At 37.3% G+C, this 15787-nt stretch overlaps 1 long non-coding RNA gene across 1 annotated transcript in view; it reads right to left on the bottom strand.

Annotated features, from left to right (window-relative positions):
* The window catches only part of LOC122238015, a 142257-nt gene that overhangs the window by 17553 nt on the left and 108917 nt on the right, over positions 1 to 15787 (bottom strand). Inside the window, exon 2 of the long non-coding RNA XR_006216942.1 lies at positions 15396 to 15469. This is a non-coding gene — a long non-coding RNA (uncharacterized LOC122238015). The remainder of the gene's footprint in view (positions 1 to 15395; positions 15470 to 15787) is intronic.

Raw genomic sequence — 15787 nt, 5'->3', positions numbered from 1 at the left:
ATCAATGAATCGGTAAGTTTACAGGATACAAAATCAATATACAGAATTCCACTGTATTTCTATATACTATAATAATGAAGTAACAAAAAGAGAAATTAAGAAAATAAGCCCATTCACAATTGCACCAAATAGGATTGAAAAACCTAGGAATAAACTTAACCAAAGAGTTGAAAGACCTGTACTCTGAAAACTATAAAATATTGATGAAAAAACTGAAGACACAAACAAATGGAAAGATATTCCCTGTTTGTGGATTGGAAGAGCAAATATTGTCAAAATATCCGTACTACCCAAAGCAATCTACAGATTAAATGCAGTCCCTATCTAAATATGAACAGCTTTTTTCACAGAGCAATAACATACTCTTGAATAGCATATTTCAAGATATACTACAAAACTGTAGTAATCAAAACAGTATGGTACTGGCACAAAAATAGACACATTGATCAATAGAACAGAATATAGAGCCCAGAAATAAACCTACAATTATACAGTCAATTAATCTTTGACAAAGGAAGCAAGAATATGCAACATGACAAAGACAGTCTGTTCAACAAATGATGCTGGGAAAACTGGACAGCTACATGCAAAAGAATGAAACTGGACCACTTTCTTACATCATACACAAAAACAAATTCAGAATGGATTAAGGATATAACCATGAGAATGGAAACTATAAAAATCCTAGAAGACAGCACAGGGAGTAATTTCTCTGACTTTGGCCATAGCAACATTTTTCTAGATAGGTCTCCTGAGGCAAGGGAAACAAAAGCAAAAATAAACTACTGGAACTACATCAAAATAAAAAGCTTCTGCAGAGCAAAGAAAAAAATCAACAAAACTAAAAGAAAATCTACTGAATGGAAGAAGATATTTGCAAATGACATATCCACTAAGGAGTTAGAATCCAAAACATTAAAGAACTTGTACAACTCAACACTGAAAAAAAAAAAAAAACAAGTCAATTAAAAATAGGTAGAAGACATGAATAGACATTTTTCCAAAGAAGACATACAGTTAGCCAACAGACACATGAAAAGGTGCTCAACATCAGTCATTGTGAAGGAAATGCAAATCAAAACCACAATGAAATATCACCTCACACCTGTCAGAATGGCTAAAGTCAAAAACATAAGAAACAACAAGCATTGTCAAGGATGTAGAGAAAAAAAAAAAAAAACCTTCATGCACTATTGATGGGAATACAAACTGATACTGTGGAAAACAATATGGAGGTTCCTCACAAACTTAAAAATAGAATTACCATATGATCCAGTAATTCAACTACTGGGTATTTACCCAAAGAATACTTTGAAAAAATATATGCACCCCATGTTTATTGCAGTATTATTTACCAAAGCCAAATTATGGAAGCAGCCCAAGTGTCCATCAATAAATGGATAAAGAAGTGGTATGGCAGTCATAAAAAAGAATGAAATCTTGCCATCTGCAACAACATGGATGGGTCTAGAGGATATAATGCTAGGTGAAATAAGTCAGAGAAAGACAAATACCAAGATTTTTCACTCATATGTGGAATTTAAGAAACACAAAGCAAGCAAACAAAGAAAAAAGAGATAAGCTTAAAAAACAGACTCTTAACTATAAAGAACAAACTGATGGTTACCAGGCAGGGGTGAAATAAGGAAAGAGGATTAAGAGTACACTTATCAGGATGAACACTGAGTAATGTATAAAATTGCTGAGTCACTACACCTGAAACTAGTATCACACTGTATTTTAACTATACTGGAATTAAATTGTTTTAAATATGTTCTTAAACCCTGGGTCTAGAAATATGACAACAGAATAATGTAACTTTCTTTTTAGATAAACAAAATGAGCTCGGACTTTCCATTTGTATCTCGGTTTTTATTGCATGAGCACCTATATCAGCACCTTCTCTCTAGTCAAATGCTGGGAGGATTATATAAGGTATTATAGAAGAAATATTTGCACATTCAATATACTTTATATTGATAATTTCTTCCGTGGGTTCTAAAAACAAATTACTTTCTCTTCAAGCAACCCTTTGACTGCTAGCAAATGCTGTTATGTTGATATTTTTGTCTGCCAAATGTAACCGTTCCTCTTCCATCCTATTTGAATACCTTGTGCAAGTCCTTCACAAGGTAGTTCAAAAATTCCTTATAGGTCATGATGGTTGTCTTTGGCTGAACAGCGTTGACAGTGGCCCACCATTTCCTGCTTATGGTTCCGTAATCCTATTATACTCTTCAGTGCTGTAATTACTTTCTGAACACATAACTAAAGGTTATGAAGAAAACAGTGACTGAAATTCCTGAATCACACATCCCCTTCACCATGTCTGTTCTATTGTTAATGTCAATCACATATTTCTTTTCTCGTTTTCTATTTATAAATATTTCTTCAATCAAATTCACTATGTTGTTGGCTCTGAGAGACCTGACATCTTTTGGCAAGCTAGTACAGAGAAACAAAGTTTAATTTATCATTAATCCACCAGACTGTCAAACTTTAAAAGACATCTGGTTGTCTCTGCATGCCCAAATGTATGATATATGATTTACAAAAGTAGTACATTTAATGCTGTTATTGCCTTTGTGTTCAAAGCAGATACTATAATTCAGCAAAAGAGATTTTCAGTAATATGCTTTCTAGAAGGAACTTTTATCTAAGATTTATGTGCATACCTCAAATATCCTTCATATTTAACTACTGAATATTGTAAACAGGCTATAACAATCATTTTAACAATTCTTTTATTTAAGTCTTTAGCCTTCATAGACTCATAACTGTAAGGAATCGTTTCCTGAAAGGATTCTAACAGAGTGCATTTCTAGATTAGTTATGCAAACAAAATGTTTTAGGTACCTCATTTCTCTCTAACATTTTATTTTCTTTGTATTCTTTCCTGTGTCTTAATTGAAGATTATTTTTCATGGATATTGTAAAACATGATTAGAGAGTCTTTTACCTCTGTGAAATTTTGAGGTGCCAAAGTTAATATTCTGCTTTTAACCCATCCTCACAGGATGTGAGGAATCTTAAAGAAGCCATTTTTTTTAAATACATGAAATTTATTGTCAAATTGGTTTCCATACAACACCCAGTGCTCATCCCAAAAGATTCCGTCTTCAATGCCCATCACCCACCCTCCCCTCCCTCCCACCCCCCATCAACCCTTAGTTTGTTCTCAGTTTTTAAGAGTCTCTTATGCTTTGGCTCTCTCCCACTCTAACCTCTTTTTTTTTCTTCCCCTCCCCCATGGGTTTCTGTTAAGAAAGAAGCCATTTTTATAAAACACTCATGGCCTAAACAGAATTAACTAACTGAAACTTGAATGCAGTTCTTAAAAATTATTTTGTTTAATGTTATCAACACTAGCATACAATCTACAAGGATTAGAATAATGATATAGCCTAATCATCCTCATCATTAGTACTATTACTACTACTCTTACTGCTATGAGTCGTGTAATAATAATTTCTATTTTTATAAACATTTGTTAGCACAAATATATATAATATTATTACTAAAATTATGCAGGTACTGCATCATTTGTATTAACCATCAATCTATTTCCCTATGAAACCATTTGAAAATACTTAATGTTTGCTTTTTACAGGAAATTACCAACGTTGACCACCATCACTAATTATTTTACTCTTATAATAATAAATATACATTTATACTTCAATAAACTGATAAAAATTCAACATATAAACAAATAGTGAAATTATCGCTTCAAAAAAACACTTGCTCATATGTGATTATGATTATCTTAACAATAAATCTGAAATTCAAATCTTCTTGAATTACTTCATTTTCCTAACTACACTTAATGGAAACATATATGATTAAGAGGTTATTCATCACACAAAATTCAGAGATGCCAGGAATGACATTGAAGCAGGGCTCCAACAAATTGGCCTTGAAGATAAAGTCCAAAGTGAAGAGAAGATCTTGGCTGTACAAAAGGGATGATCTTTGGTAAACCCTTATAGTGTACATATATCTACCTTTATGTATTTATTATATGTCTATTCTTACCCTCAACTAAGATATAAGCATCATGAACATAGGGAATCTTTTTATTCATTGCTGTATCTTTGGTGCCTAGCCCAAAGCCAAGCACATAAAATACATTCAATAAATGTTTGCTGAATGAATTTATGAATGAAGGAATGAATACTATGCAGCTATTATAAAGAACAAAACATCTACTCATATTGACATGGAAAGATGTATACAACATACTTAGAGAGTTGTATACCTTTTATATAAATAGTCACTTTGCTCACCATAGTATCTCAAGGAGCTGGCTTAAAGTCTGGTATATGGGAGAACTTAGCAAACAGGTGGTGAACAAATGAATGAAATGAAATGAAATGAATGGTTCCACTCTCTTCTTCCGGTTTCTCAACTTTCCAAACCACCCTCTTCCACTCATTCATTCATTCATTCATCCATTTACTAATACAATTGTGTAATCAATGTCATTAGAGTGATCTTTCAAACATGTAAATCCGATGACATTTTCCTGCCCCAAATTCTTTAATGGCTCCCTATGACCTCCAAGAAAAATTCTAATACCTGCAATAGGGCACCAAACACTTTTTATTATCTGATCTCAACAAGCCTATGCAGACGTATCTTCTGCCACAGCCCCTTATCCATCCCTTCATGCCCTCCCCCAATACCAAGTGCTTATAATTCCTTAAACGTAATAATATTATATTCCTTTGCTGTTTCTGATAAGTAATCTGCTGCCACTCTTATCTTTGTTCCTCTATATTTAACATGTCTTTTTCTCTGTCTGCTTTTAAGACTTTGACTTTATCATCGTTTTTCAGCAATTTGATTACATACCTTCATGTAGCTTTCTGCATATTTCTTGTGCTTAGATTTTTCTTATAGTTTTTACTAAATTTGGAAATGTTTCAGCAATTATTTCTTCAAATATTTTTGTTCCCCACCCCCAACCCCTTCTTTCCTATGGGACTCCCAATTGCATGTACATTAGCATGTACATTAGTTGAAGTTCTCCCACAGCTCACTAATACTCTACATTTAAAACAAAATAATTTTTTCTCTCTGGTTTCATTTTGGATAGTTTCTATTGCTGAGTCTTCACATTTACTTAATTTTTTTTCATGTATAATCTACCAATAAATACACTGTATTATTTTTTATCTCAAGCCTTATACTTTTCATCTAGAAATTCAATTGGGGTCTTTCTTATATCTTCCATGTCTCTGCTTAGCTTTTTGAACATATGTAATATAATTATAATTTTTAAATGTACTTGTCTGCTAATTCTATTATTTAGAATTAGAATTAGTCAGTTCCAGATTCGTTTAGATTGATTAATTATTTTCCTCATTATAGGTCATATTTTCTTCCTTCTTTGTATGCCTGGTAATCTTTGTTTTAATGACAGACATTGTGAATTTTAATTTGCTGGGTGCTGGGTATTTTTGTACTCATATAAATATTCATTAATTGTGTCTAGGATACAGTTTAGTTACCAGGAATAGTTTGATCTTATTGCATCTTGCTTTCATGATTTGCTATGCAGCTCCCAAGTGGTACTCCCATCTAGGACCAAATTACTCCCCACTATGAGTATTCAACACAATGTTCCCATAAGCCATGAATTTTTCCAGTCTGGCTTGTGGGAATATACAACATTTCTGGAACTGTGTTAGTGCCAGGCACTGTTTCTTAATCCTTTTGGATTGCTTCCCCTTCCAACCACCTTGAGTAGTTTTCTCACACACGTGAACTGATCAGTAATCTACTGCCTATTCAAAGAGAAGCTCCTGTGAATATCCAGGTTCTCCCTCTGTGTAGATATTTCCCTTTGTTATTTTGTTTTACAAATTCTACCCTCCTTGGTCTCCCCAGACTCTCAATTCCATCTCCTCAACTTAGGAAGTCTGTCAACCTCTGCCAGGGTTATGTTTTAAATATTCTCTGTTATGTTTTAAATATTCATCTTTATTAATGCTGTCCTTAATGCACATTGAGGCTTTTGGATCAGAAACATATTCCTTATTACACTCACAGCAAGATCAATAGAGTAACATTGCAGTGTCACTCCCCCAGGTCTCCAAACCAACATGATGAGAACTAGATATGAAAATCTGTCCTGTGTGAATGGCAAGCTCACCCCGTAGGTGAGGGAAACAGAAAAATTAATTTCCTATACTTGCATACAGGAGAAAGAGGCTGCTGCCTCCCCTCCACATCTGAGAATCTCCTTGGAAATATCCTGCTCTAACCTTTTAGAATGTAAATAAATCTCTCCAGGGAAAAAATAATCCAGTGTCTCCAGATTTACAGTTCAGAGATGTTTCCAAGTTCCAGGTTTAATCCCCTCTTGATATATAAATATGTATCTCTGGTATTAGGTAAATCTCTCAGGAGTTCTTACTCTCTATACAGTTATAAATTAACTTTTAAGACTTGCTCTAGGGTCAGATTCCAAGTTTCATCAAAATCTGTTCAGAAATCCCTAACCGTGCAGAAACATGAAAATATTTTCTCTGTAATCCTACATCCTCCCTGTGCCATGACCTGGAAACTCTCTCAAAACAGTAAACGGAACAATTGCATGAGCAATTTTGTTGGCTTCCAATTTCTCAGGGATCACTATCCTTTGTTGCCTGGTGTTCAGTGTTTTGAAAACTGTAGTTTTATATATTTTCTCTGGTTTTATTAGTTGCTCTAAATGGGAAAGTAAATCTAGTTCCTATTACTCTGTCCTGGGAGGAAGTAAAGGTCCCATACTACTTCATGTTTCCTCACCCTTGCAATTATTCCTCCCTCTGTCTAGCATACTCTTTACTGTCCAAAACAATCCACTCCTCATTATCTACCTGTCAACGTTTACATCTTTCAAGTCTCAGTTCAGGGTACTAACTCAAAGGCAAAAATATGTCAGTTTTCCTTCACTCCCCCATGCACATCTGGGTGCCTCCAGAGAACATGGTTGGCTCCTGACAAACATGCATCCTGTCCCTCACTTCTAACATAGCCTTCATTTGATTCAGGTCTCCACCCTTCCCCATGCATCATGTGCTTTGAGAGAGGCTAATGTCATCCCTGCTCCAGATTCTAAGGGTAATCTCATTCTTCTTGGCAGCAACCTGTGCAGGACGGGCACATAACACATGTCTGTACAATGAGATGAGACAAGTTGGCTGGTGGAATTCCAGGAAAAGTTTCTTCACTCATAAAAAGAGATACGGAATGAAATATTTTCTTCTGTACATTATAATTTTTAAATATGCTTGGATATTGTGCCTTACTGACGGTCTTAGAATGAAAGCAATGTTGTTGAAGCAGAGAGATGGAAGGAATCTGGGTTCTTGATGCCATCACTGGGCAGCTGACCTTAACATCAGTAGCATGCAATAATAAAATTTCAAATTATTAACGACAGTTTGAGTTGGGTTTTGACTTCTTTCAGCCAAAACATCCTCACCAATGAACTGCCTTTACCCTCAAAAGTTCTTGTGTCATCTTGTACATACTTCCTTTTCAGTTGGGCCACATGTCTTCCCTCTAGACTCCCAGCCTCTGTGAGAGTCAAGAGAACACATGCATATTATTTCTCTACAGCCAGAGCCTGATACATAGTAGATACAAAAGGCATGTTGAAAGATTGTTCAATGGCTGAATCAATCAATGAGTGATTGTTCACAGCTGAATCTCCCCAGAAGGCTGTGAGATTCTTACATAATAGTATATATTATAATAACATTTATTAAAAGCCTCACTGTATGCAGGCCACAAGCATCATCTCATACAGTCTTCCCAACAATCCTCTGGAATAGGTGTTATTACAGTATTACATTTATTTTACAGCAGGAAAACTGAAGATTGGGAAAGAAGTTCAGTAACTTGCCCAATCTTACATAGCTAGGAAGTGGTGGAATATGGATGGATTAGTACCTGTCAGGAGCTCAGGTGAGCCACCAGGTGTCAAAGAAGCCAATTAAAGCAACAAGCCAAAGAGAATGTAATGGTGAAGTCCTTAATCAGATAATATAAGAAGTTAAAATGAGAGAAAGTACCACCTCCCCCATACCACTTTCCCCCATGAAATGCCACACCCATCCAGAGTCAGGTGAATCAGTGCAGATATAGGGGTTGCCTCACTGTTGAGAGACCCCAAACAAAAGACTTCTGCAGTTTTATGGGCCATAGGGACCCTGGGGGGAGGTAAGGAGAGCTAGGAATATGAAAATACTGAATACAGGCAGAGTGGGAAAAAGTGTCTTGTAAGTTTCCTCCTCCCCTGACTTCCACCCATAAGAACCCTTGACAGAGGCATTTGAAGAAGACTTCAGCCAAAGTCCCAGTTAAAGAGACCTAGGAATGAAGGTACCTGGGCCAAGAAGGGAAATATGCAAAGAACATGATCAGCCCAGAAGAACCTGAATCCTTGACTGCATTTCCCTTCAGACACTTCAACTCACTATGCACTGAGTCTGGCATAGGGAGCACATGTGAGGCTTGTCAAGTAAGCAAAGAATATCACAGCTTTTGGGGGTTGTGGGGGGGGAAGGGGGCAGGAGCCAGACTCCTCAAGAATCAAGTCTCTTAACTACTAGATCTTTTCTTTGAGAAAATGATCTTATTTTATTAATTTCTATCTTCCCAACAAAAATCTAGCACTGGACTTTGGTAGATGATACATATAACATAGGTAAATTAAATTGAATTGAATTATAGAGAGCAGAGAGGGGGTAGTTGCTGACATTCAAATACTAGTCAAAGATTCTGCAATAGTATATAGATATTTCTTTTTTTTCAATATATGAAATTTATTGTCAAATTGGTTTCCATACAACACCCAGTGCTCATCCCAAAAGGTGCCCTCCTCAATACCCATCACCCACCCTCCCTTCCTCCCACCCCCCATCAACCCTCAGTTTGTTCTCAGTTTTTAAGAGTCTCTTATGCTTTGGCTCTCTCCCACTCTAACCTCTTTTTTTTTCCCTTCCCCTCCCCCATAGTCTTCTGGTAAGTTTCTCAGGATTTACATAAGAGTGAAAACATATGGTATCTGTCTTTCTCTGTATGGCTTATTTCACTTAGCATCACACTCTCCAGTTCCATCCATGTTGCTACAAAGGGCCATATTTCATTCTTTCTCATTGCCCGTAGTATTCCATTGTGTATATAAACCACAATTTCTTTATCCATTCATCAGTTGATGGACATTTAGGCTCTTTCCATAATTTGGCTATTGTTGAGAGTGCTGCTATAAACATTGGGGTACAAGTGCCCCTATGCATCAGTACTCCTGTATCCCTTGAGTAAATTCCTAGCAGTGCTATTGCTGGGTCATAGGGTAGGTCTATTTTTAATTTTCTGAGGAACCTCCACACTGTTTTCCAGAGTGGCTGCACCAATTTGCATTCCCACCAACAGTGCAAGAGGGTTCCCGTTTCTCCATATCCTCTCCAGCATCTATAGTCTCCTGATTTGTTCATTTTGGTCACTCTGACTGGCATGAGGTGATATCTGAGTGTGGTTTTGATTTGTATTTCCCTGATAAGGAGCGACGTTGAGCATCTTTTCATGTGCCTGTTGGCCATCCGGATGTCTTCTTTAGAGAAGTGTCTATTCATGTTTTCTGCCCATTTCTTCACTGGGTTATTTGTTTTTCGGGTGTGGAGTTTGGTGAGCTCTTTATAGATTTTGGATACTAGCCCTTTGTCTGATATGTCATTTGCAAATATCTTTTCCCATTCCGTTGGTTGCCTTATTTGTTGGTTGTTTCCTTTGCTGTGCAGAAGCTTTTTATCTTCATAAGGTCTCAGTAATTCACTTTTGCTTTTAATTCCCTTGCCTTTGGGGATGTGTCGAGTAAGAGATTGCTATCTTTTCCTGCTTTCTCCTCTAGGGTTTTGATGATTTCCTGTCTCACATTCAGGTCCTTTATCCATTTTGAGTTTATTTTTGTGAATGGTGTGAGAAAGTGTTCTAGTTTCAACTTTCTGCATGTTGCTGTCCAGTTCTCCCAGCACCATTTGTTAAAGAGACTGTCTTTTTTCCATTGGATGTTCTTTCCTGCTTTGTCAAAGACTAGTTGGCCATACGTTCGTGGGTCTAGTTCTGGGGTTTCTATTCTATTCCATTGGTCTATGTGTCTGTTTCTGTGCCAATACCATGCTGTCTTGATGATGACAGCTTTGTAGTAGAGGCTAAAGTCTGGGATTGTGATGCCTCCTGCTTTGGTCTTCTTCTTCAAAATTACTTTGGCTATTCGGGGCCTTTTGTGGTTCCATATGAATTTTAGAATTGCTTGTTCTAGTTTCGAGAAGAATGCTGGTGCAATTTTGATTGGGATTGCATTGAATGTGTAGATAGCTTTGGGTAGTATTGACATTTTGACAATATTTATTCTTCCAATCCATGAGCAGGGAATGTCTTTCCATTTCTTTATATCTTCTTCAATTTCCTTCATAAGCTTTCTATAGTTTTCAGCATACAGATCTTTTACATCTTTGGTTAGATTTATCCCTAGGTATTTTATGCTTCTTGGTGCAATTGTGAATGGGATCAGTTTCTTTATTTGTCTTTCTGTTGCTTCATTGTTAGTGTATAAGAATGCAACTGATTTCTGTACATTGATTTTGTATCCTGCAACTTTGCTGAATTCATGTATCAGTTCTAGCAGACTTTTGGTGGAGTCTCTCGGATTTTCCAAGTATAATATCATGTCATCTGCAAAAAGCGAAAGCTTGACTTCATCTTTGCCAAATTTGATGCCTTTGATTTCCTTTTGTTGTCTGCTGATGCTAGAACTTCCAACACTATGTTAAACAACAGCGGTGAGAGTGGGCATCCCTGTCGTGTTCCTGATCTCAGGGAAAAAGCTCTCAGTTTTTCCCCATTGAGGATGATGTTAGCTGTGGGCTTTTCATAAATGGCTTTTATGATGTGTAAGTATGTTCCTTCTATCCCGACTTTCTCAAGGGTTTTTATTAAGAAAGGGTGCTGGATTTTGTCAAAGGCCTTTTCTGCATCGATTGACAGGATCATATGGTTCTTCTCTTTTCTTTTAGTAATGTGATGCATCACGTTGATTGATTTGCGAATGTTGAACCAGCCCTGCATCCCAGGAATGAATCCCACTTGATCATGGTGAATAATTCTTTTTATATGCTGTTGAATTCGATTTGCTAGTAACTTATTGAGAATTTTTGCATCCATATTCATCAGGGATATTGGCCTGTAGTTCTCTTTTTTTACTGGGTCTCTGTCTGGTTTAGGAATCAAAGTAATACTGGCTTCATAGAATGAGTCTGGAAGTTTTCCTTCCCTTTCTATTTCTTGGAATAGCTTGAGAAGGATAGGTATTATCTCTGCTTTAAACGTCTGGTAGAACTCCCCTGGGAAGCCATCTGGTCCTGGACTCTTATTTGTTGGGAGATTTTTGATAACCGATTCAATTTCTTCTAGATATTTCTTCTTAAAGGAGTAAATTGATACATTAGAAGCATAACCTATTAGTTCTGAGAAGATATATTCAGGATCCTGCTAATGAGGTCTCAACAAATTTCAAAATTCTTCAAATGGTTCATATTATACTCAAATGGTTCATTTATTCCCTTTCCTACCATGTCACTGAGCTCATAAGTATTTTATCAACTATCATAAAATTCCGGATTCTTTTCCTTTTTCAACACCAAGCAAGATGTCTAGGCACCCCATAAATATTAATTAGTGAAGATGATGAAGGTCAACTTGATATGTTTCTTTAATTGCGTTTGAAGACCCTCTACATCATTTGGCATTTGATTTCAAACCTTCAGAAGAGGATCTTTCAAATCTATACTTAATTAACATTGCCAGGTATTGCCATCTTTCTTTGTTGAAAAGACTTTGCAGTCATTAATTACATATCATACTAAAGCATGGTTCTGAAAATCAGCTTGCAATGCCAGTTAGAAGATACTCCTTTTATAGCTGCAGAACAAAAAGCAACAAAATAAAACCCTATCCATTAGTGTCTGGTTTCTCATTCTCTACATACTAACACATCCTTAGAGAGAGAGACCCCGGGAAGTTATTAAATGAGAACACAAATTTACACATGTATTTTTTAAGTAACCTGTCCTTTATAGAAGTGAACTGCTCTCTGGGATTTGTTTCCTGAGGTCCCACTTGACTAGGCCTCTCTGACCTTTTCCTACCTCCACCCCCCGCCCCTTTTAGTGTGAGCCAGCCTACACACACACACACACACACACACACACACACACACACACACACCACACACTCACACACCAGGATCTTTAGGTCTTTAAGATTGTCCAGTGTGTGGACATGACACCTTATACACCTGTTTAAACTTGTTCTAACCTGTTCAGGTCACCAGAGTGAAGGTATTACAATTACTGACCAGCCATTCTCTCTGGTACAGCGTCCTCACTCTATGTTTTCCCAAAGTTAGACAATAATTCCAGCAGATATTTATCCTAGTCTTGGGTTTCTAGCTCCACTTGAGTTTTTAAGCTTCAGGCCCAGCTTCCTTAACAGGTACTTACAGTAAGATTTTGCAAAGCAAATTTCTGGTTTCTCCTCCCATCAGGCTTATTCATCAGTTAAAAAGTTCTCCTCCTCACTGTGGCTTCTTTTCTTCCTCGTCTGCCCTTCTTTCCAGCATGCACTAGCTCCTCGTCCCCAAATATTGTCTTCTCAAGTGTTATGGATCATGGCTTTGTTATCTCATGATCATACAAGCAAGATAAAAATAGGTGACAGTGGATTTAAAGTAACTGAAGCAGCCACTGGCATTTTGCTTTTAATGAGAAAAGCTCGCACTCAGGCACCAGGGTCAGGGCAATACCCTGAGAAGAGGGGAGATGGAAAGTTCAGGGGAAGAGAGTATTTTTGGTTCATAAAGGAGACCCTCCTAGAATTTCTCCAAAGATAAAGTCTACGGTTTTCTTTTTTTAAATTGGTCGACTGTCTAAAGCAAATCACAAATTCCAAAGAGATTCGAAAAAAGGAAATATATAAGATTAGCACTAGAAGTCTGCATTTAATTTGGGCAGATAAACTTCAGATCTGTAAAGAGGGAGAACTAAGTCCTTTGATATGCAAAATAGCTCAAAACTATCTTCTGCTTTTCTCTCTCTGGGCAGGGGTTTACAGATATTAGTGCTACTTTAGATGATAAAGAACATCCCTTCATATTCTCAAATTCCAATGAAACAGGTGTCCAAAAAGCCTGAGTTCTACTTTACAGCCACTGTGGGTCTGCTGCTGTGGATAGCCAGGCTTTCTGAGCCACAGTTTCTCGTTTGCAAAGTGAGTATAAGGGCACCTTTATTTATAAGGCTAGCGGCTGGTGTGTATAGCCCTTTGTAAACTCTAAAAGGTTATATAAATATAAGGGACCATTAGTATGATGATCCAGGCATGGTTCCAAAATGCTATCGTCACCGTCACAAAGTTGGAACTATGGGTTGGTAAGCCATGGTCAAAGCTACCAATCTAAGGAAGGAAGATAATTTCTGCATATGAGGCATGTGTGGTGCTACCCTGCAAAGATAGTAAGAAGTCTGTACTAAGAACTGAGACTTGCCCTCACCGTTGCTTTGGAAGGTATGAACTCTGGCAGGATTCACTGCCTGAATCTCCTAAGCAAAAGCATCATTTGGACCAAAAACACCATGGAATTGTTTTCACATATACAATAGTTATATTACTTCCTAACATTTATGAAATGCTTGGTATGTGCCAGGCCCTGTTGTAAGCACTTTTTACTAGCTTTATCTAATTTAATCCTCCCTGAAAAGTATGACTTCATTTTACAGATGAGACTTACAAAAGCTAAGTAACTTGCCCAAGGCAATATGGGATAGCAACAGGGATTTGAATTCACACTCTTAGCCACTTCTTTACCTTTTTTAAAGATCTAGATAAAATTAATCTTTCCAGAGAATTGTGTAAAGTCCAAACTCCTGGGGCTGGGGACAGGGCATGGGGAGTGAAGGCCACCTCTTCATTCAAGTTTCCCTCTGGCTCTTATCTGCTGCTCATGATTCCCCTGTTTGGGGCTATATCAACCCAGAAGTGGACTCAAGCTGCCCATAATTTCCACCCAAAGATTTTTTTTTGAAGGTTTCCAGAAATAGGGCTACAGTCCAGTAGTGGAAACAACTTGAAACTTAGTTTGAAATAATTCTGCTTCCACGAGTCCCAAGAAAGTTTCTCTAACTTGGGCCCTAGCCTTCTGCCCTGTTGCTCAGCCCTCCCCTCTCTACCCTCCCCACCCCCCTTCTCATCTCAGTCTCTACCCTCCCTTCCTCAAACTTCTGGTCAATTCTGCATGCTTTTTTGTTCCTGCCATCCGGTTTTCACAGGATCTCACTTTGCCCCCAAGTAATTTATCAAAGATATTTTCCTAATCAAAGTTTGTTCCCTCCCTATGAGAAATTATGATGCTAGTTTTTAAAATGAGGACATTTTCACCTTGATATATATTCACTTAATAAACATTTATTCCTAGGAAGTAAAAAGAGGGGGGTGGTAATACACAATAGCAGAGTGATTTTTGATATCTTGAACTCTTGTACTGTTAAACCACTGAAGAATAATTAATAGAGGAGATCATAAACTCAAAGTCACTGTAATTATGATGATCACATTTGCATAACTCATCTTAATCTATTATAAATTCATTATAGCAGGAGGAGTACTCTGGCCCCCAAAACATTAAAATATTCTGTTATTAGGAAAGAAAACAATCTGGTGACATGACAATGTGCCATGTTTTTTAAAAACTACTTTCTTCACCCAAACATCCTGGCAGCTCCTAAGGCCCATGAGCTCTCCAATTAGAAGTTAATTCACTCCAGATGTCAAGACAGTCAGCTTTACCAGCAGCATTTCTGGGCTGTAGACTTAGACTTTTCTCTAAGTTTTCTAACAAAATCAATTAACTTGCTCCCACTACACTCCCACTTTGTTAATGAGTTCACAAAATTATAATGTAATCATAAACATATCAGCAAATTAGCTCTGCCATCTCTTTAACTTACCCACTCTTAACCACTTTTCATCCATTCTTTACTTTGTTCATAAATCAAGTATTTATGGAGCACTTTCTATGGGCAAAGCCTCGAAGATTCAAGTGGGAAGCATGGTGCTTGCTCTTAAGGAGCACTGAGTCTAGGGCAGGAGTCAAGCTTCACAAATACTTTTAATAGAGAATTATAAATGTTCTTATTCATTCAGTGAACTCCTGTTTTGAGGATCACCATCTGTTCTAGGCAACTACATTATCTCATTTAATCTTTGCAACACCACCACTTCTGGGGAGCATTATCAGCCTCATATTACAGAATGTAACTGGTGAGCAGAGAGATCAAGTAACTTACCTAGGTCAATGGTAAGTAACTGGTAAGGGGGCAGAGTCCAGATCTGTGAACTGGGGTCTATGTTGCTCCAAGTACTGTGGAAATAAAGAAAAAGAGGTTGCTAACTCTGTCTGGGTTAGCCATGAAGGCATTCAGAAAAGCAGTGGCTTAACCTGATCTATAAGAAGTTCACCACCTAATGAGGAAAAGGGATGGTGTTTATGGTAGAGAGAATCACACTAAGGCATGATTACATATTGTGCCCAGCCCTGATTCAATCTTATCGATCCACTGCAATGCAACAAGTGATTCATGAAGACCAGTGGCTCTACCTCCAATGCTCCTCAAAGTAGACAGGGTGCTCCTTGAAGGCAGGGATCATGCCCTACTTATTTGGTAGTCCTCCCAGAGAC

Source organism: Panthera tigris, chromosome B1 (genome assembly GCF_018350195.1).
Source record: "Panthera tigris isolate Pti1 chromosome B1, P.tigris_Pti1_mat1.1, whole genome shotgun sequence".
NCBI classification, from domain to species: domain Eukaryota; kingdom Metazoa; phylum Chordata; class Mammalia; order Carnivora; family Felidae; genus Panthera; species Panthera tigris.
This window is presented reverse-complemented; position numbering and strand designations above follow the sequence as displayed.